This window comes from Lonchura striata, chromosome 5, assembly GCF_050655825.1.
Source record: "Lonchura striata isolate lonStrDom1 chromosome 5, ASM5065582v1, whole genome shotgun sequence".
NCBI lineage: Eukaryota > Metazoa > Chordata > Aves > Passeriformes > Estrildidae > Lonchura > Lonchura striata.
The window spans coordinates 33,274,330-33,296,743 of NC_140707.1; the positions used below are offsets into that span (position 1 = coordinate 33,274,330).

At 45.4% G+C, this 22,414-nt stretch overlaps 1 long non-coding RNA gene across 1 annotated transcript; it reads left to right on the top strand.

Moving 5' to 3' along the window:
* Window positions 1–407: 407 nt before the first annotated feature.
* On the top strand, window positions 408–10,080 carry LOC146767320 (uncharacterized). Its single transcript, XR_014955574.1, has 3 exons — window positions 408–3,070; window positions 5,267–5,389; window positions 6,677–10,080. It is a non-coding gene; the product is annotated as an uncharacterized LOC146767320 (long non-coding RNA).
* Window positions 10,081–22,414: the final 12,334 nt, after the last annotated feature.

Here is a 22,414-nt window from a genome sequence, read left to right on the forward strand (position 1 = left end):
CACAAACACAAACCCACAGCTTTGTTTACCCTGGTGCTACATGTGTATGCTGAATGCAAAATGTGTCCCCCTGGCATAGGGTTTGTCTTCCAAAGAGTACAAAGGGTACCCTAATGTGGCTTTTGTGTGCAGCAGAAGATGAGGTGCACAAGCAGCTCCATGAGAGAAGCAGCCTCAGCCCAGTTTTGCTGTGAGGTGGCTGTGCTGCTGGAGATATTAATCTGTTCCCTGCCAAAGCCAGAGCTGCCAGATGAAGACAAAGACTCCTTGTAGTCTGGGGCTGCTGTGGCCAGATTGAGCTGCAGAGAAAACTGTTGCATCAATACCTACCCAACCCACACACTCAGCTCTGTGTGCCATCCAGAAACATGCACTTAGTGCATGCCCTGTGCACACATTTCCATGTGCTTCCACATGGAAATCCATAAGATCAGAGGTGCCCTATGGAGCACACAGAAAGCCATGTGCAAACTCAGCACACATTGCACATCCAAGTGCCAGCACTATTCATGGCAATGAAAACCTATCTTTGTGGAGGAGCCTGCATTCTCTGGCACTGCCCATGGTGCAGGAGTGGCCATGGCTCTTAGGGATGGCCAGTGTATTCAGCTGGCCTCAAACTGAAATGCCACTGGGATTTTAGAGGTGGGATACCTTCTGCTTTCCTGGTGTCTGAATACTCTGTATGTATCCTCTTGTTAGGAACAAGGACATTAGGAAGAAGTTTTTCAAAGGAGGGGTGATTGGGCATTGGAATGGGATGCCCAGGGATGTGGTGGAGTCATTGTACCTGGAGGTGTTTAAGAAAAGACAGGATGTGGCACTTAATGCCATGATTTAGTTGACAAGGTGATGTTAGGTCGTAAGTTGCATTTGATGACCTCAAAGGTCTTTTCCAACCTAGCTCATTCTGTGATTATGTAATTAGCACTGCATATTAGCTGGCTAGTGGTGAAGGGATAACCAGAGAGGAAAGGGGTTGCTGTTAGTGGTGGTGGCAAAAGGAGGTACTTCTGACAAGTCAAAATCAGCCCTTGGCTTGCTGAGAAGGGATTTATCCCTTGATCCTTGAAACTGAAAACCATAAAAAGAGCACAAATAGCCCTCCAGACATGGCTGTTTGCCCGTGGATCATGCTCATTGTATTTTAGCAGCAATTTCACAAGGACTTAATCTAAGGCTTTGATTTCATACCTCTTTGGGCTGGGGGTCTTCTCTTGCCCCAGGAGTTTGAAGTAAACTGAGTTTACCGTGAGTAAACTGAGGGGTTCAGGAGGGTTTTGCTAAGGCACAGAGTGGGCTGGGCTCCTGCTGGCTCAGCTCCATCATGGGATATATCTGTCAGCCCACTGAGGCTGAGGCAGGAGGTTAGGGCTCTTGTCTTGCACAGCTGCTGTCACAGCGTGCCTCTGAGCCAAGGTTTCACCCCAGGTTTCTCATACTTCATGTATATGCTGAAGCAGAGACACAACTAGCAAAACAAAGACAAGACTGTGCAGGGTGCTGTTAATAGGAGCTAATTTCCTTGGAGGAAAATTGAAGGCATGAGTTGCATTTAAGGCTTTTGAGATGGAAAATAAAGAACAGAAACCTCAAATATATTGCCCTTACCATAATCACTCATGTGCCACTCCACCTCTCTCCTGCAAAACAAAATCAGAACAGCATTACCTTATGGTAATTTGGGGTTCTGACCATTGGTGCTCAAATATTTAAGGTTGGAATGGTCAGGTGAGGTAAGTGCTATTTGTTCCAAAATCTTCAGCATTTTGGGAAGGATTCTTGCTGGAAGCAATATGAAGGTGTCAGAACTGTCTGTTCCATTCTGTCTTCAGGAAGGCTAAATGGTGCAGGAAAACAGTGTAAGCTTGGAAGAAAACAGAGGTGAATGATACAAAGGTTTGGACACTGGGGGCATCTTTGTTGACACTTGATGCACAGCAATGCCGAATCTGTGAGAAGATGTGGAAACAGATACTGCTCTGTATCCTAGGAAAACCACAGGTGACACTGTGAGAGAAGATGATGTCTGATAGCACCAGGCTGTGGAAGAACTTGGAAGGGCAGGGCTCTGGGAGGCTTGCTGAGCAGATGGGCAGCATGGTAGTGCACATCCAAAAGTGCCCTCTATGATCTGTTTTGCCCTTGGTTACACCACTGAGCCTGCTTTGAGCCCCACTTTGTGCTCTCCACGCTTTCTGCAGGCTATATCTGAGCTGAGGTCAGGTTTCTTTTGCTGGGACAAGAAGACAACAAATAAAATCCAAGAGATAAACAGTTCCTGTTAATCCTTTCTGTGTGTTCCAGTGAATTGGATTTGTTGTTTAACAACCAGCAGATCTCCCTCTGTGCAATGTTCCCTGGAGACAAAATACTCGGCTCCTTCAGTATCAATTTTCAGCAAACAGGGATCCAAAAAGGCTTTTAGAAGAGGGGTTTCTGCTCAGTCGTGGGTTATTGATCAGTGGAAAGAACAAAATGCTCCTCATGCAGTGAGAACCACATATCCTTGTATCTTTAGCAATAAAATCAAATACTGGCTTTTGAAATACAGCCAGGACATTGCATGGCAGACCTAAGACTGCTGCTTCTCACTGGGGCCTTGCTTGTGACTTCTGCTTCTAACAAGGGGTCAGCAGAGAGGATTTTGTGATGAGGTGAGGAATGTGGTTAGCGTTTTATTTGTGATTCTTCCAAAGTCTCTACATGAGTGGGAAGCACAACTCCCTCTCCTTAGCTGCCTGCTTCTCCTCCCAAGAGCCTGCCATAGCTATGAGGCAATTTAGGCACATCAGCATCCTGTCTGCAGGCCATGAACCAGGGGAAGCAGGTGGGGCCTGGATGTAATTCACATGTCTGACCAGCATTTATCTCCTGGGGAGGAAACAACTCCCAGGAGGTGCTGATACTTCGAAAGGAAGCGATGTGGACTGAAGCATATTGCACTCTGCAGGGGAGACTTGCTTGCAGCAGAAGAGTTTGGGCTGGACAGGACATCTGAACCCAGACAGAATGGATCTATCCATGAACCAGTACCCAGCTATGAACCTGTCTATCCATGAACCTTCAGGTAAGAAAGCCATCTGTCTGTACTGGGGGGCCCTGGCTCTATGACCCACAAAGGGTAATTGTATTGTGTGTTAGGGATGCTCTCTGTGTTATCCAGACAAGCTCCCCTACACATACCATGTGGTACCTGAGGCTGCAGCAGTTGTGTGTGCAGCTGTGCAGTGGCAGAAGCTTTTACTGTGGCTTTGGGGCTGCCACATACTTCATGGGGCTACAGCTGTCAAAGAAAGAGTGCCTCTGCCCTGGACTGGGTGGCAGGCCTGTGCTGGAGTCATGCTCCAAGTGTGAGAGCTCCAGTGTGCTCAGCTCTGGGCAGGATTGTTATTTAGGGCATAGCCTCAGAAAGTAGGATCCCAGAACCAGATTACTCCAGAGCTGTTATTTATTAATTTAATTCATTATTTTTTATCAATCTCTATTAATATTGTTTATATATTTCTTCTTTAATATATTTTCCTTTTTGTTTCATTAATGCATTTCCCATTCGGTTATATGCTTAGTGCAGGCATTGGTGTTAGTCATGTCAACACCAGATATTGAAATGTTGTCCTGCCAGATCTAGAGAGCAAAACTAAGGCTGAACATCCACCCTGAAGTCAGCACCTGCTAGTCCTGAGGGACTAAATCCAAATGGGATCCACTGTGTCTTTGGGATTCTATGCCTGATATTGAAGTGTCAAAATCTTGTGACAACCCAACCATGTGGGAAGCTGCTGGTGGTGAGGCAGCACAGTGCACAGCTAGTTAAGCCCTTCATGGCTGCTCAAAGAATCACAGAGGAAGAAGATGATTTCAAAACCATCTCCTGATTCTGGAGCTCACAGACATCTTAGGAACTGCTAACAAAAACAAGGCTGGTCTCAGGTGACGGAGGTCTACAAGGTCCATATCTTATGGGCAATGTGGTATTGAGGAAGAGTATAGGGCTTGGAAATGGTCTTTGATATTTTTAGTCCTGTTGGGTTTTAAAAGCAATTCTTCTGGTGTGTTTAATACCATGGGCACAAGGAGGACTCAAGAGGCCTAAGGCAAGAGAGAGGATTACTCTTTACATGCAGGCTCAGCAGAGCGATGTCCTGATGTAACAGGATCAGACACCTGGTTTTCTTCTGCAGAGAGGACTCAGGCAATCAGCCCCATTTGCCCCTGCCTGCTCAGCCATGGCTTCTGGCTGTGAAAAATAGGAATTATGTGCTGAAAAAATTTTGAGACTCAACAAAGTATTACTTTTGTTTCTTTTCCTTGTTTTCAACTACAGTTCAAGAGACTCAAACAATTTTCTAAAGGAGGACCAGAAATGTGGTGTTATTTTCTAAGCAGAAACTGAGAATCTTGTGCAAAGACAAAGACTGGGATTTAAAGATAGTAATGAACCTGTCTTCAGCTATCATGATAAAAGCCCAAGGCACACAGGTCTGGATGAAGTGCCAGACTGGAGTGTGAGTGTTTGGGCGCAGTGGGGTGAAAGGAAAGGATTTGCTCTTCTGCAGCCCAGACGTTAGCCACAAGCCAGAAGTTGAAGTTTGTACCCCTGTTTCAAGGTCTACACCTTCCACAGCACTGTGCCTTCTTTCTCACTCTGCAGCTTCTCTCAAGGTGCCTGCAAGGAGGCCACACAAGTCCTGTGCAGCAGGGTGCTGCAGAACCCTCCAGCTGCTGTCCTGAGCTGGTGGTGTTCCCCCTCATTGTGGATTTGTCCCATCTGATGTCCTGGAGAAGAAGGTATTTTCAGGGCTGTTTCACACCAGGAGCTACCACCTCTGCCCATGGGGCAGCCACACTTGCTGCCCCTCTGCCCTTGGGAGACTGTTTTGGAACCACCTAAGAGCTGCACCCAACAGTTTTGCTCCTTCAGCAGAACTGGGGGGTGCATTGCAGAGATGTCTATGCCCCTACACTGACTTACTGCCAGCAAGAGCACATATAGATCTTGCTATATATAAACAAGCAGGGTCAGAGCTCTATTTTTAGCCCAGCTCAAAATATATCCCTTGCAGTGCATTTCTTGTCACTAATTTCTAGTCCTGTCTTCTTGCCACAAAAAGCCCTCTGAGGTCAATGAGATCTGTCATCCCTGGGATCAAAGTGGGGGAACAGGGCAGAAAACTTTTTTATGGGACATTCCCCAGTATTGTGCCCTGCTGTGAGCAAAAAGTGAGGTGGGCACTTGTACTAAAACATCCCTTTAACATTTCAGGTGAGAATGTCTCCAGGACAATTTTTAGCATTCAGGGTCAACCACTCTGTAAAATGGAAGCCCAGCAGCTCAACTGTGGGCACAGGGGGAGTATCAAGAAGAATTGGATACTGCAGGACCCTTGTAAGTGTCTGTAAATCTCTTCTGCTGTACCAGGTACACACAGTTGTAGCTGGTAGGATCAAGGAGTACAGGGCAAGAGCATCCCATTTATCTTGTGCCAGTACGTGATACCATTGGTGCTGCAGTGTGATGGTTCCTGTCATGCTTCAAACATTTCCTGGAGCCATCATGGCAGTAATGAATGAAGTGCTGCTTCTGGCCTGCAGACCAGGGTGATTTTTGAAGATTCTGCATTGGCTTTCCATCTTCCTAAAGCAGACATCTTTAGAGGTGTTTGGAGTACAGCTGATATCACTGCTGCTACTTAACCTGGCTACATGGGGACAGGAGGTGGCTAACCTAAGGCTGGACAGGCAATATTTTCATAAAGGGAAACCTGCAGCCTGCTTGGCTGCAGGTATGGGAAAGTGTAGGAGGTGACATGTGAGAGGTCAAAGGGGCCAAAGACTGGGGGCAGTGCCTCCTCTTGCAGTGACAGCCCTTGGCCCTGGCTGCACATTCTGCCTGCTGCCCTTTCCTCTGGCTCCCAGGGCACCTGTTGGAGGAGTGCACACTGAGCCTGCTCTGGGAAGGTGCAGCAGAGTGTCCTGTGGTCATCTCTCCTGCTTCTATTGTGTGCTCGGGTCCCCTGTGACAAAGACATCCCTAAGGGACAGTTTGCTTTGCAGGGCTCTGGGTTCTGAAGGGCTCCCACGCTCCCTGGCTTTGCCATGCCACTGCAAGTCCCAGTGCAGCTGCTGAGCTGGGGCAGCTGTCTGAGTGTACGTGCTGCAGCCCAGGATGAGCAGATCAGCTTACTGGCTTTCATCACAGGCTAAGCTGAAATTCATTTGCTTTGCAAAGTTCTGGCTCGTCCTGTGTGCGTGGCTGGTTACTCATGGTAACTCATGTCACCCTAACCCAGCTCTGAGTCCCAGCTCTGGCAATTTGACTGTAAATCTTATGCTAGTTCAGGATTTTTTTCTCACTGTCTTGGCTCCTGGAAGCCTCTGGTCTGGCAAATATCTCTCCTTTTCTTTCTGTAACACTTTCCACACTTCCTGTTATGGAAAGCAAGAGCATTAAAATGGGATTCCAGTATTCTCGGTAGGCTGGGAAGAGAGAGGGAAAATACATCAACTATTAAAAAAATAATCATGACTTTCCAGCAGTTTCATATCAGAGGGAAACAAAGAGGTTTTGAGATAACCTATTCTGTTTATTCCTTTTATGGACCATGGCTCTTTGTAAATTTATTCCTGTTAACTAAAAGACAACAAAAAACTAATGGCATTTTATCTTTCTTAGTCTTTATAGAGGGGATAATGTGGGATTTCTAAGAAGGAAGACTGGAAGAATTCTAGTAGATCAGTCAGTGGAGCAGAGTATTGTGAACTCCAGTGCAAAGACCCACAAGCTGCAAATCTGTACCAAAAGGAAGACTTGCACAGAATCATGTCAGCAAATATGTGGAGGAGGAAGGTAAGGATTATGAAGATGTGTGAAACAGACAGTCAAGTTCTTACAAGTTCCTTACAGTTACCCATGATGCTTTTAAGGTAAAATATGTTATTTTATGATTGATTATACACACAGGATTAATTTTCTAATTTCTTATTTGTAATTAACTAATAAATAGGTAAAGCACAAGTATCTAAATGCCAAAATATATTCACACAGAGGCAGGAAGCTATTGCTATTAAGCAGTAGTAAGCTTGCCACCTTGGGTTGAATATCAGTATCAGCTATAATTGAATTTTTCATTTATGGCTGGATGATTACCAGAATATCAACTATATCAGAATATCCTATATCAAAATATAGAAGGTGAAAAGGCTGGTAATGTAGGCTTACTACAGACTCCTGTAACTTAGGAAGAGTCTGGAGCCTGTGGAAAACAGGGAAAGACAGCATAACTGTTGAGTCACAGTGTACCTTAAAGAAGAATTGCCATTGAGTGGGGTACCCTGATGTCTGGAAGGGCATAACCAGAATTTCCTGCCTGACTCCTGCATCCCTCCCACCCCCGATCACTGAGCACTCCCTGCACACAGTGCATTCATTGCAAACCAACATCAGACCTACGGCACAGAGGACAACACCCGCAATGGCTTTGAGGTGCTGCAGGAACAGGATGTGAATGATTAAGAGCAAACCTGGTGTCCTAGATCCTGGCTGCAGTAGGGGTACAAAACTCTGGGATTATTCTGAGGCAGACTGTATCACACCTCACCATGAAGACAAAACATTTTGCTCTGCCTGTGACCTGTGATGTCTGATGGGGTACACTGTCCCCCAGGAGGCTGGGAAGAAGAAACAAGCAGTTTGTTGAGACTGAAATGGGCATCTGGTCTGCTGGCCAGGGGGGCTTCAAGGTGCTGAGGAGGCGGGCATGCACACCAATCAGCTAATCAGATGGAGACAGGATTCCCATATTTCTCTATTTAGTCGTGTCTGGGATTTGGTGGGGTTGTCCTTTCTGAGAAGGATTAATTTGGAGAGCTGAGCTGCAACAGCTAACTCTGGAGACAATAAAAGCTCCTGAATTTGGTGGATATTGGGCCAAGAGACTCCTCTGCTCCCAGTGTAGTGCATGGCAAAGCTCCCACCACTGTTGTCAGCTACTGTCTTACAGCAGTGGGATGAGTTTTTGGAAATCCTGACCTACCAGCTTGTCTTCTAAGACCAAAGGCTCCATTTCATTTTTCACTGTGCACCAATCTTCTCACAGCATCAGCTCATCTCTTCCTCCCAGTTCAACCATTTAATTTTATATGGCTATTTATGGATTAAAAATGTAATGGGAAGCTGGAATTTTCCTTCTGTCAATCCTTAAAACTTCTCCCTTCAAACTTCTGCTCTTCCCTCACTTCCAGATAACTATTTGGATATCCACAAGACTAAGAGCAGGATCAGGCAGGTAAGATGGCTAATGCATAATTCCTGATATATCACCATTTTGTGGTAGATGGAGAATCCATGCTGTCTGGTGGACACAGTGGCCAAAGCTCAGATACCCTGGATCCACATCATGGGGAGAGGAATGGATGAAGAAGCAGAGGAGACTAGAGTTTGAATTTTGGCCATGGTCTGTTTGCTTCTCTCATCGACAGTGCCCCAAGTGCTAATTATAATTTTCTTATTCCTTGTATTTGGCCAGGGCAAATGACAAAGTGGGGTGAAAGCCAAAAATAAACAGCCCTCAGAATAGCCCTCTCCAAATCTTCCTGCTAATGGCATCTCTGAAGATGACTGCTTGTTCCCCTTCAGACAAGCTTTCAGAGGCTATTTTAATCTGTTTTTAGTTGCAAATAGCATTTATCAGAATAAGTGTGGGCTGGTTGCCAGCTCCTTCAGATCTTTGACAGCCTGGAGGGGCAAGTCTCTGAAAAATAGACTGAATGTGCTTCTACTGCATATTCCCCTGCCCAGGGGATTTTGGGAACATAATAAGGAAACATTCCTCTGACGGAGCAGAGCCCAGGAACCAGTGCTTTACTAAACCAGCGATTCCTCTGTCATCAACACTTGTTCCCAGGAATCAGAGCTCTTGTTCCTGTCATCAGTGGGGCTGCTTCAGATGCAATTTAGCAATCATTAGGAGGCAAAGAAGCAAGGTTGGCAAAAAGGTTAGAGAGTCACTCATTTCTGAATCACTGCTTAGAACATGACCCTAGCTAATAGTGTTCAAAAATCCTTGCTGACAGTCATCTCATGGCCACTCCGTGGTCTCCAGTGAGTTCACCATCTTTGCCAAATTTATAAACTGTTCAAAGTTACATTTTAGAAAATGCCATATTGAACATTAATTGGCATTCCCAGGGAAGGAAACCTGGAGCAGGCTGAAGCTTGAGTGCTTAATTATTTAAAAGATTAAATGCCCCCTTTCCCTGGAGAGATTTTGATACCAGGCAGTACCTGGGCAGCTTGCCTTAGTGCTCTGTCCTGGACTCTGGGGCTGTCATCTTTCATCAATTCTAAATCAGTTTTAACATGTCTTAGGAATTATATGTATGGTGACCTACTGTCTGACTTCCCTGGGAAAGGAGAAAGCCCTGACAGGCGGCTGGGGGTAACATGAGAGATCTTGGGGTCTGATAGAGGTTGCCACAGGAGAAAATTAGGAAAATATTGCTACATTCATGGTGCATTGCTGTCCTCCAGCATTTGTCATAGTGACTTTGAAGACCATTTGATCTGGCCTTATATCTCATGTATTCAAAACCAGGCATCTGAAGTGCAGATCAGAAGGGCTCCATGAACAGTACTATGCAGAAAGCCTGTTGAGTTTGTGATACCTGAGACAGTTTGGGATGCATGATCCTGACCCTGTGTCAGCATAATAATGATAAATTATTTGCTGTGATGGGGGGAACTGTTGCATTTAGTCAAGAATACAATGGTACCAATCCATTTTTTTCTCTCTCTCCTGACCCGAGACTCAGTTATATGTTTTACAATGTGCAAAATATGTGTTGGTATGTTTTGACAGTCACAACAAACATTTCAGGATGATATGGGAATTTTCACAATGTTGCTAGGTTCTTGTTTCTTTATTATTTAAGAGGGTAAATCCTGGTAGCAACAGAACCCATCAGACATGTTAATGTGCAGATGCAAACAAGCCTTCAAGGAATATTAGCCATTTTCTCCCTCTTTTATTTCACTGTTTGTGAGAGGAAAGAAGACTTGGCCGGAGGTGAGCAGGCAGATCATATTTCTGATTACATCAAGTTTGAAGGCTGACTAGACAATCCTTGTGGCTACTGTTGACCTCTATCCATGCACTGTTAGGGTCTCATGACCTGTCATTTGTTGCCTGGAAAATGCCAGTAAACCTGACTTACCAGTTATGTGTCATCCTCTCAACACCAGAAGGGCAATTAAAATTTTCCTGTTAAATATTACTCCTTTAACTTGATTGTATAAGGGCTGTACAAGAACCAAATGGCAGCCCTTACCTACCAGCTCGTGCCAATTCTGTTTCACTCTGTTTCCACAGATGCATTTGGCTGTTGGGCAGGGCAGTCTTTAAACAGTGGAAAGAGTAGGGGATGACTCACTGCTGCAGCAAGCTGAGGATGCTTCTGCTCACTGCCTCCAGACTAATTAATTTATCATGAAAGTGGAGGAGTTTTGCTGAATATCATCATGCTTGTTTTCCCTGCCTGGGCTTCCCCCATTATTTCGAGGTGGATCTTTAATGGAAAAATTGGGTTTGCCATCTGTAAGTGCACCCATCTCTCTGATGATGCTGCAGGCCTAAAATGGGAAACCCCAGCAGCATTTTTGCTTGCATGACTGCAGGTCCTGCACCGTGACATTGTGCCCAGGACACGTCAGAGACCACTCTGCTGAGAGGGGGGATAGCACCTGAAGTCCCATGGAGAAGGCAGCTGCTCCTGGCTCACTGCCCACGTTCTTGGCTGCCTCCTGCCTTGGTGCCTTACTTGTTGTGCCAGCTGGAGCCTTGGGGGAGCTGCTGCTGATTTCATCGCTCAGTAAATTCCCCTGTGCAAATACAGATGAAAGCATCCCCCTCTCAGGGAAGGCTGGTGCCAGGAGTGTCAGACAGCAGTCTAAATAGTTGCATGGAAAGCTGGAAAGGACATTTTATGATCTTATCAATAGGCTTGAGTCACAGATGTCCTTCCACTCATGCACTCCTGAATTCAGAGCCTGAAGTGTCAACTGCCTTGTCACAGCTATTCCTACTCATGACAAAGATGGATTTACCTTGATGCAGATTTTTCATGGAAGTCAGCTTTGATATACGTGTTATGTAGTAAAGCTTGGGCATCCTTGTGACTGCTAAAAGTTCTACAATGCTTTCAAATGGGAAATAAACCCATATTTTTCAGCTTGGCTCAGCTGAATTCTCTCCCCTGCATTTTCAGGGATAGGTGCTGCTCCTCACCTAGTGAGGGGCCATTCAAGAGGGCACCGAATTTAAGTAGAGGGTTTAGCATTTAGAATTAAATGGAAGATGAGATCTCTGAGCATCTAAAAGTGGTAGCTAATGAAATAAAACTGAATACTGTGGGGAAATCTTTATAGGCCAAATAAGAAGGGATGAGCTCTGACAATCCATATTTGACTACACCACCTGTACAAGGTCACAGGCTCTGTTTTGTGTTGAGGAAATGCTGAGGGTAGACTGTGAGAAGGAAGGAGGAAGCAAGAAGAGGATTAAGGAATAAAAGGGGAGGAAACCAGGAATGACACTTGAAGGCAGGAGACTGGTGGAGAATGTCAACTCCTTACACTCACAGTGTTGCAGAAACAAAGGGGGGATCATACCTGAGCAATAAGGGGAGTAAGGTCTGTACATCTGGGGGTTGTATTTGTTTAGGTTTTTTGAAAATGCCCTTAATGTTTGGTTTTGGTTTTGGATAATTATATAAACACAGGGGTAGAACATCATAAAAGGCTTGCATTGCAGTCTGATAAGCAAAGATTCCTCCTCCTTTCCCATAGTTCCCCTGAAGTCAGCTCCCAGGGCAGAGGCAGTACACAGTGTGCTCATATTCTGGGGGTGGCAATGCAGAAATGAGTAAGCAAAGGGCTGCCTCTTGCTTTGAGTTCAGAGCACTCGGACAGGCTGTCCTGGTGGCAGGCACACACCAGAGTCAGGGGACAAAGTTTGCTCTTTTCCCGACAGGCCAGAGCTCTCTTTAGCATCTCAGTTCCCACCCTGTCCTCCACCGCCCTGTTGTAAAGGGCACTTGGACAGAACACTGTTTTGGATGGGCTTCCAGAGACCTTTTAAGGCTGTGGGGTTATTCCTTTGTAGCCACAATTTACTGGTAAAACTTTTCTGAATTATGCAGGCTTTTTACGGTGAAATGGATTCAAGAACCTCTATTTTTAGTCCAGCTCTAAACAAGTGCAAGAATTACTGCCTGCTAGTCTTGTGCTCCTCTGTGGCCCTTTCCCTCACCAGGGCTGTCAGCTTTCTGTACCAGGTAGCTGGAAGGTGGCAGGAACAGTCAGAGAAACTGGACTATTTAGTCTGAAAGAAATCGTAAGCTGCTTTTCCAGGACTGCAGAAAGCAAATCAATCCTCTTGATTTGTCCCAACAGGCTGATGTGACATTAACTAGCAAGTCCAGGTTGTTCCCCAAACCTGAAAAGTGTTCTGGCTTTTGGAAGATTGTTGATCAGGAGAGAGATGAGGTAAATGTAGGCCCGTGGTACTGGAGTAGTGAGCGTGCACGTGCACTGTTGACACAGTGATGTGCCTGTGTGCAGTATGTTACAGATACTCACCACGCACATCCCTTGACGGGAAGAGCTGTACTTGAAAAGCCATTTGCAATCATAACAAGGACTCGGGTTGACCTGTGGAAATGTTAACTGTGGCAGAGTTCCTTCCTCCAATATCCGTTTATATAAAGCATGTATGTGCTGTCCCTTTGTTTTATATACAAATTGACATGGAGTCCATCCCAGGAAGTTTATGATCTAGGCTTAGCACTAAAGGATGCTGACTGTGGCACGGATGGGAATGGCTGGAAAACACACAGGACCCCACCCTCAGAAGAGACAGTGATTGCCATGAACCTACTGTGCTAATCCCCACCCATATTGTTTCTCATTTGAGCCCAGCTCCAGCAGGTTATCAACCAGCCTGGCAGCACACCAACAACCAGCTGCCCCAGGAAGAGCCCTGGGGAGCAGGAATGGTGGGCTAGACCGTTCTGAGGCTGCCTCTGCAGCACACACATATGTGTCTTGTCCCAACATCAACCCAACCTGTTGCCTCCTCCTCAAGGCTCAGCTTGAACTAATCCACCAGTAATTCCTTATATACATCTCCTTGGAGAGAGGATTTTCTAGGCTCTGTAAAAGCCATGAAAGTAGCTCCAGCCTCCTGCTCCCCTTCTCGGTACAAGGGTGGTCCTTGGAAGTGCAGGAAGCAAGAAACTTTGCAGGCACCTTGCAAAGCCAATTCCCTACCCACTGGACCTCCACTGCTGACTTTACAGCTGAAGCTGCCCCGGCTGCTGCTGCTCTGCCAGGTAGGTCCCTATGGCTGAGGATGGGATGGTGGTGTGAGAGATGGTAAGCCCCAGGTGGGGGGCTGGACTTTGGATGGCTGGACTGTGTCACACAGGCTGTGTCCCAGGCTCCTGTGTGTGTGTCACTTGATGCAAGTTGAACCCTTGTGGTCAAATAGTTTTGCAGACCAAGCAGAGAGGCTCTCAGGGCCTGTGTGGAGCTGGTTTCAAGGGGCTTTCTCACACAGAGTAAGGTGCACTTGGAGGGAGGTGACATGCTTCTTAAAAGGCTGTGGCCCTCAGCTCTTCTCTCTTGGGTCTAAGTAGTGAAAAACCATGGGGACTTCAGTAGGTAAAACCTGTAACTGGCACATCATCTTTGCTTTCTGTTGCCAAAAGACCACTGAGAGCTCAGCGCAGGCTCTTGTCCTCCCTCCTGGGGACACCTGTGAAAGTCTTGTCTTGTCTGTCCCAGCTCTCTTCTTGTGTCTCCCTCTACATTTCCCCAGCTCATGAGCAGTTCTGAGGATGTGAAAGGAAAGACAGACTTTATCCCAGCTCCCAGAGCACAGCCATGCCTTGTGATGCCCCAGAGGGATGCACCTAGGGCATGCAGTAGGCATTGGCAGGGTGCAGCTCTCAGGCTGTGGGCCAGCTTGGCATGGCACAGCCTCCTGGGCTGTAAATTCCAGGGGTGAGATCCATGTGCATAATTGCCTCTCTGCTTCCTGCAGAGCAGCACCAAGGCATCTGTTGCTGCCTTTCTGCTTGAAATCTATTCATCTGCAGACTGAAATGAGAACCAGCTGGTGGTTGTTGGGATTTATTTTAGGAAAAAACGTCTTCTGTGAAGCATTATTCTGGTTTTTGTTCCTGTTTGCTTTCCCATCTGCCCAAGGAGCAGGGTTTGTAGGTCTCCCACTGTCTGCATGTCCTTACTCAAGGCATGGCTCGTGTGTACTGGGTCCCAGTGTGGCTCCAGTGGGAAAGGCCAGGGTTACAGACTGTGCACAGGGGAGCTTGTGCAAACTCTGTTTGTTAGTTGGGTATGTTTTCATCTGCTTATGGTTTCCCTCCTCCCGAGTTTCCTGGATTTGAGCAAACCCAGAAATCTCAAAGCAAAACACCACCGAAACACCATCTGGTTTCACATCAAAACAGCACTTCCCAGGCAATCCTCTGCCAGAGCTTCAGTCTCCCTTGCAGCCTGCAACTGCACATTGTCACTGGCACCAGCACAAAGTGGCTGGTTTGGTGGTATTCTGCACCCACAAATCCTCTGCAAATATACAAAAACACAAGGCACAAGGCCAGCTTTCAAAACCTGGGCAAACTCAACAACATTGAGCAATCTCTGGACTGTAACTTTTACACCTTCCTTTGTTTTCAGTGTTTGATTTTATGAGACTATAAAACTGCCTTATTTGTTTAAAATGATAGGCCAGGAGCTGCTCTCAGTTGCACCACAATTAATCTACATTTACACTCAGGTTTTGCAGAAAAGGAATTCTTCTGTTACCTCTTTTTTGTTTTTTACAGATGTCCTTATTTTCTTCAGTTGTTGGCAGCTATGTGAAGGATTTCCTTACTGGATTTTTAATATTTATTAAAGAAATTGTGGCTTTCAAAAAGATTTCATGTTCTTTGGCAACTTCTAATAGTAATTAAAATCTCTTTCATAACACAGCACAATTTGTTCAGATGTATTTCAGTGCTTTCTGAGGTCCTTTATGTTCTTCCTGGGCACTTTTCATGTTTTTAAGACCAGAGGGACCTTTACAATTATCTGTTCTGACAATAAATCTCACCCAATAATTTCTGCTCCAACATTTCTTGAGATGCATTGTATCTTTGGAAAAAGGCTGTTTTGTCTTCAGTTCAAGGTCTCAAGCCATGGAAGCTTATCCCATTCCTACATAAATGGTTCTAATAGTTAATGGCTTTTGTTAAACAGTGCTCCCTATAGTTCCTCTGAATTTGCTTGGCTTCTAACCACTGCATCAAATTATATTCCTGGGTTTTATTATTTACCTAATTAAAAAAACCCTATTTATTATAATTTCTTCTGCTGCTGGTAATTACAAATAATCTTTTGACCTTCTGTTGAGTAAACTTGGGTTGACCTTCTTAAGATTCTTGCTAGAAGTATGTTTTCCAGATGCTCCATCTTTCTTGAAGCTCTTCCCTGAACTCTTGACAATTTCTGTGTTGTTTTTAAGCTGTGAACACTGACATAAAACTGGACATTGTCTTTTGATGCAGAGGAGTAGTTTCTGCTGCTGTTTCAACAGCAATGTATACTAAGATAATGCCACATTTCTGCTATTGCAGGATAATTTTGTGCTTTTATGTCAAAGAATCATGTTTGCTTTAGCAATAGGATCATGTTTTACTGTGTACCATGACCCTTGGGTAGAGTCAGATTTTAACCATCCAATATGGAAATGCTATTTTGTGAGGGACTGTCTTTCACTGTATCCATGTAACCCTCACCATCCTTTACTACCATATGAATGATCCAAATTTGGATGCATTAACTACCATGATGTACAATTTAATTTGTCATGTTGGGCAGACTTTTACGCCTATACATCTGAACATGCTCCTTGTCTTTCCAAGCTTGCCATTTTTGTATCACAGTTAATGCTACCTGCTTTCCATGAGCAATACTAAAGTTTTGGATTGCGGTTTTCATATGGCAATGTCAAGTGAGGCTGTAAAATGATTCCTGGCATAAATGTACTGATAGAGTTATCTACATGAAAAAAAAACTAGTGATGTCTCCAAATACAGGACTGTGTTTTAATAAGAACTGATACCATAAAAGGATAACACCTTTCCTAGAGAGAAAGTGGAATTTTTGACTCTGCAGATACTAAAACTGAACCAGACAAGTCCCTGAACAACCTCACCACCTAATCACACCTGTTCATGCAGAAGTTTGGATGAGGTGACTTCCAGAAGTCCCTCCCAACTCCAATTTTTCTGTAATTATATAATTGTGACTAATTAGGTCACTACTTTTAATAACTGTCACTGTTCTCTACAGTCACCTTTCTGCATTTCACCCTGTTGCTAAGACAGGTTAACTGGAATAGGCCCTTCAGATTTAAATATCTTTTGTATCAAATCTACTTAAAGAACTGTGTTTATGGATGAAATAGAGAGCGCTTCATTATCAGGTAATCTTGCTCATGCCAAATACAAAACAGAGGTGCTTTCCAAAGATGTGTTTCTCTGCAGGCTGACAATGTTATGATGCCTCTGCAGGCACCCCAGTGTCAGCCCCCACGACACACTGTAAGTGTGTCTTGGGGGCTGACACTGGGGTGCCTCCAGAGATTTGTCAGGGGCCTCTGTCTTGCACTCTGGCCAAAGAAAGGCAACCACAGCCTGTGGCTGGGCTCCTGTCGTCCCTGGAGCAGGGCTACTGGGCTGGCAGTCTCCAGGAGAGGTCACTCCTGACTGCCAGAACCTGTGGACACTGCCTCTCCCTAGGGCGGATCCGTGCTCTCACCTCTGCAGTATGCAGAGCACAGTGTGCAGCAAAGACATCTCTAGGAGGTGGAGAAGATTGCTTCTCTTTTTCTCCTCAGTCTGGCTTTCCTATTCTGGAAGCATCCTGTAATATCAGGAATGTCAGGCATATATGACTGGCCTGTGATTTCAATAAAACCTATTTGATCAAGTTCATTTTAATAACAGAATATTTCCAAATAGTTCTGCATTTGATTTGTCCCCCTGATCACAGTTCTCTTCCTAAGTACTGTGAAATAGCCATTCTCAAGCTCCTGTTTTAGTCCAATTCTTAATGGTAGCTTTTGATCAAACTCCATTGTTTTAATTTGGACTGGAAGAGATCTCTGAGGATCACCTGGTCCTTCCATCCACTCAGAGCAAGATCAACTGCAAAGCCATTCAGGGGCACATTTGACTGATTGCTGAATATCTTCAGTAATGGTGAATTCACCAGCTTCATCAGTGTTTGTTTTGTGACTTAATACCCAAGGAAAATTCCCTCACTCTGTCCTTTGCAGAGTCTATGTAATCCTATTGTTGTGCTCTTTATTGAGATCTTCTGAAGTATTCCCATATCAGCTTTCCATCCCATTTCCGTCTTGCTGCCCTTCCTGAAGTGTCTGCACTAACAGAGGCCAAGTATGTACTTACTGTACTCAGGGAAGTCTGGGGCACTCTGCAAGTGTGTTTCATATTGAAAAATAAGCTCTGGTGCTGGAGGAGCATGCTAGAGCAAGAGGCAGCTGGAACCCCTGGCAGCTCTGGAGGGGCCTCTGGGGTGACATGGGGGACCACATGCCCAGGGCTGTGTTTATGCATCCATTTACCCACCCCTGTGATACAGCTGCTGCTGCCTGAGCCAGGCACTGTGCTCTGGCTGCCTTCCCTGTTTGTTTTCTTCCTTGTGGGTTCAGTTGTTTTGCATCTGTAAGACTGAGTGGGTGGTATGTAGTTTCTGTACACTCTGTTCTTTTAGTGGGTTTGGTTTAGTTTGTGTTTTTAAATGCAGGTAGTGCTTCTCAGAAGGAACATTACTGTCAATGAATGGCATCATCCATCTAAATACCTGGTTTTGATTTTACACCAGAAAATCTGATGAGATACAAGCCGACATCTTTTCTTCATCTGGCTAGAGGAAGTCACGATGTTTTTTCAGGGAAATCTTTATTCAAAGATCTCAAAATATATAAACAAGCAGATACTTCCTCTGCTTTCCTTTGTAGGCTCTCAGAATTTTCCCAGGCCACACTGCTTTGTGTTTTTCACTTGTTATTCCTTCTTTTGGATGACAACAGAGAAATGAGTTGACAGGCAGTGGTATCTGTCATCTGTGAGGCAGAGACTTGTTCTGGGAAGACAAGCACTCAGATTTAAAGAAAACTTTGCTGTACTTTTGGCTAAGGCTGGATCAGTGACCCCATCACAGAGCAATGATGATTTTTGTCCAAGGGTATTCATATTGCTAAAATATACAAAATGCCTGAAAGAGCTGTTCCCTGGGACTGTCCCTTGTGGGTGGGAAGGTGTGCACAGCTTTTTTCCAAGGGATATAGGCTAGGCTCAAACCTGAAAACATAAGCATGGGCTGACTTACTTATAAAGCCAATCTTCTGCCAACAATACAATAGACTCCTGAGTGTAGGTCCTTACCTTTATTCTGCTCTCACACTTTTATTTCAGCAATATAAAGTGTTGAACCAGTAAAAGGGCAGGCTCAAGCCATAGGATTCTCACTGGTTTGTTTTGTTTACACCCAATTAGGAGTTTGAAGGCCGAGTGCAGGGACAACTGAGGTCTCTCTGGTCTTTGGCTTTCAGGATCAGACCTTAGCAAATCACAGCATCTTGTTAGATGGTAGCAGGAAGGTATGCCTCAAACTTGCATAGTTATATTGTGTTGGTTTGAGCTTAAAACAGCAAAGGATAAGGAGCAGTGGCTGGTAGGGGTTGTGCTAGTGTGTAACATGTCTGTGTTGACTGGAGACAGCAGGCAGTGGGGAAGAGAGACTTTATGTGCTCTTGAGAGAGAGCAGGGAGAGGAGAGCTTTAGCCATGAGATGGAAAGGGCTTGACTCAGGTGTAATGGCTCCTGTGTTTTAGAAGTCCATATGATGAGTTGGAAGAGTTATAAGTGGTGAAAAGAGAGAAGGGTGAAGAGTAGAATATGAGGGCAGACAAAATGAGATGAGAAAGAAGGAAGGGAAAAGCTGGAGTGGTACAGACCCCTTGAAAAGGGAGTGGTCAGGCAGGTGAAAGATTTTTCTGTTTTTTGTTGAAATTTGTGATGGCATCTAACTTCTAAATATTAACTGTGCAGCCAGACACAAGTGACATTCAAGGAAGCTCAGGTCTGAGGACTGTTACTTGTCCATGTGCCTTGTCTCTTCTACTTGCTCCTCCTTTATCTGTCAGCCTCACATTATGGCTGAACAAAGCTGGAGGTCTCCAGCCTTCTGCATATGGGTCTTCTGTAGAGAGCAGGGCCTGTTGCCTCCCCTCGTTCTTAGGGAAGGACTCATCATTGCTGTGAGGCACACTGGAGCATGTCAGGCATCTTCTGTGCCAGGCAACATCCACTCAGTTATGTCCATGAGAAACTGGTGACCAGCAAAGGGTGGGGGAGTTATGGGGATGAACATGAAGAGTGTGGGGAGGGAGGGATGCACTGTGTGGCTTTGGTTAATTGAGGTAGTCAGGGAAGTACCCAGCAAGGAGCTGTGTACACTGCCTTGCCAAAATCCACAACAGATGCCAGTGTTGCCTGGGGATCATAGGCATGGCCATTCCTCTGTTAACCTTCAGCATCCCTTATGGAACTAGGTATAGGAGGGAATAAAATCCAAAGGTGCACATTCTCCCATGGTGGATGTGCAGCCACAGAAGAATGCTCTGTAGCCTCATACAAATGTTACTTGGCAGCTCTCTGACAGAATTTTGTCTCTGTTAGAGGTGGGTGTTGTGTTGAAAAGTCAGAGCAGAGTAATGCACCTCCCCAGAGATCTGCCTTGCCTGTTCTGGAGGTGCTGGGTGTGCTCTGCTGAGCCCATGCTGCATGGTGTGGGGAGTCAAATGTGCCATTCCTGATGTCCTCTGGAACCTGTACTGAGAGCACAGAGCTGGACCACAGGTGTAGGGGCAGCTGTCTGGCAGAGGGTCCAGTGCAGGGGCACCACTGCTCCCTGGGGCCCACCATTGAAGAGTGGTGCCTTCCTGTAATGCCCAGGTCAATCTTTCATGGGCTTTATTATTTTCATAACACTTTATTATTTTCAAAGACACTTTCCTGATGGGGACTCACAGCTGGCTGTGTTTCATGGCATGCATCAGCCTGTTATTGTTATGACACTGATCATGTATTTCCTTCTCTCACCCACTGCCTATCCAAGGGGAAGCTGTGCTAATGACAGGTCTACTTGTTCTTTGTCACAGAAATTGGGTATAATTGCTCCATTTTGGCAGCTTTAAGATGTACAGCAAGGGAACAGGCAGGGCTCTTTCTTAAGACATCAGTCATCTGAAACATTTGGTAGATGGCACATCAGAGCTGGGAAATGACTCAACCATCTTTGTTAAAAGCAGTCACTCAGCTCTGGGAATAAAATTAGAGGAAGAGAGCTGAGGGAGGTGCAGGAGGGGAAAGGACACTTGAGCAACAAAAACAGATGCTGCATTCTGTGTCGCTGTCATAGCACATGAGTTTCTTCTTGCTAGAGCTGTATCTGAATCATCCCTTCAGTCAAGGTGCTGTTCATCAGCCAGCCTACCAAAAGAAAAAAAGGGCAAGGTGTCCCAGAGGGCAGAAGAGGTTAGTGGGTGCAGCTGGGCTCAGCACAGCCACGCTGCTTCTGTCTGCAGCATGAGGATGCTGGGCTGAAGCTCCTTCATGAGTGACTGCAATAGTGTAATTTCTGTGAGGGCATTGGCGTGAGCTCAGACCTCCCTCCTAAACCTCTGGGATCCCTTAGAGAAGTGCGTGGAAGTGAGTGCTCTGATGTCTGCCTTAAAGCATATATATCTCTTGTTTTCAACTTGGTGTTGAGATCTCAGCAGAACCCCAGCTTCCCACCACTGTCTGAGCCAAGATGGGCTGTTATTAGTGGAAAACCTCATTAAGGGAAGTGAGGATTGCCAGGGAATTACATGGTCTGATTAAACTGGCTTCCTGTTCTCAACTGACATGGTGTATTGGAATCAGGGTAGCTTCCAGGGTAGCCCTCTGCCCAGGGAACCTCTAGCTGGCGGTGTGCTGCTGAGTGCCTGGATGGGCTGCAGCTTTGCTCTCCTGTCACAACACCCAAAACATCCTAACTGGTAGCCATTCCTCCTCCTGTCTGGGCTCACAGAAACCTAGATGGGTTGCTCTTGCCTGACAGTGAGTCTTTGCAGATCTTGTGTGACAAACTGTTTCATGGCAAAATAAGCTGCTTCTCAGTGGGCGTAGCATGGACTGGCTTTGTTTGTTTTTCCTGCTGCCAAGGCCTTGCTTATCTAACCTCCATTTCAGTTCTTTTCTGAGTGGAAATATTCTTATTTATGCAGCTGGGGCGGAGGTCCTTTTTGTTTTAACTCTTCCAAGTTTGAACTTGTGGAAGAGAAAATCTCTCATTGTATCTCTATTTTCTTCTGGATTAAATGTGGTGCCTGATACATGGGTTGTACAGATGAGCACAGGTCAGAAAATCTGTCCCTTGGTCTTAATGAGCCACAGTATATTCTTCAGTGCTTTTACACATCTACTTAATTACTTCTAGTAGAAATTAATTTGGCCCTTCTTTGTCTGAGTCAACCCCCTGTCAGTAACATCCAGACACTTTAAGCCTAATACAAGTTATACATAGGAAACAATCCCTGCTCCAAAGAGAACTCAAGGTGACAACCGTAGCTGAGGGATTCTTGAAGAGGAGTGTGGGTTTGGAGGCCATTTCCTGGGATGTTCTGTGCTTGGGCACATCTATTTAGGCTATTATTCTACAGCTAACCTGGGGGCTGCTCGTGAGGAGACAGGTCACTGAGCACATTGTGCTTGTAGCTGCCCATACCATATGAGAAGATGTCACCATGTATCTAGGAGACCCTATGACTTTGTCCCAGTGTTTCTGTCTTTAGTCTGGGTACCAGCATCCCTGATGGCCAGCAGTGACTTGGCAAGGACTGTTGTGACAGTGGGGACCAGCTGGTGTTCACACACTGATGGACCTCTCTGATTGTGAGAACCAAAGTGCCTGGGTTTTCTGTTATACAGAAGGAACTGTATTCATTCTAATAGAGAATTCAGTAATCTGCAGAGTATCTGATACCTCCTATGTGGCCTACTGCAGTGTAAGAACTCCACGGCCCCAGTATTGCAGCTGTACCCAGTAGTGTGCATTCCTAGGTGATACTGTGAAAACATGCAGAAATGTGATTTCTTATATATTGCTTCCTTTTATAGTCTCTCAATGCACTACTTTCTGTTTTTGTTTGAATACTCCAAGCTCTAGGTTTGCTTTTGTTCAGCACAGTCTGTTCAACACAAATGAAAGTCAGTC